This window comes from Abramis brama, assembly GCF_963993115.1.
Source record: "Abramis brama genome assembly, chromosome: 11".
Lineage (NCBI taxonomy): Eukaryota > Metazoa > Chordata > Actinopteri > Cypriniformes > Leuciscidae > Abramis > Abramis brama.
In genome coordinates this window covers 17,820,231-17,820,711 of record NC_139973.1, presented here as the reverse complement: position 1 = coordinate 17,820,711, position 481 = coordinate 17,820,231, and positions in this window count along the sequence as shown.

Genomic DNA, 481 nt, shown 5'->3' with positions numbered 1-481 from the left:
TTAGCGCTCATGTAACGTTACGTTACCCCGCCGAGAACAGTATTAGGCTAATCTTTGGTCTCATGAATCTATATCCCTGCTAATCGTTTTGGCTGAAGGGCAAATTTAGGCTCTGTAACTTGACTTGTTTGCTTGTCTTTATTTCTTATTGTATAGCTTCTTATTCATTTTACTACTTTTAAAACGGCTATTATTGATAATTAAAACGTGACGTTTAACAAAAAGAGAAAGGGTTGTTTAGGTCATATTTCATTTTATTATCAGATTATATGCACATATTAATATGTTTTATATTTTTCAAATGTAAAAGAGGCAGGGTTGTGTTTATATTATGTTTTATAAATACATGCAGTGAAGCCTAATCAATGTACGCTTTGCCTGAACCACATTTGTGTGGCTATGTTTTAAGATTTTTAAAATGAAAACGAAAGGAGGTAGCGTGCTGTTTTATAACATATTTCGTTTTATTGTTGACTAAAAT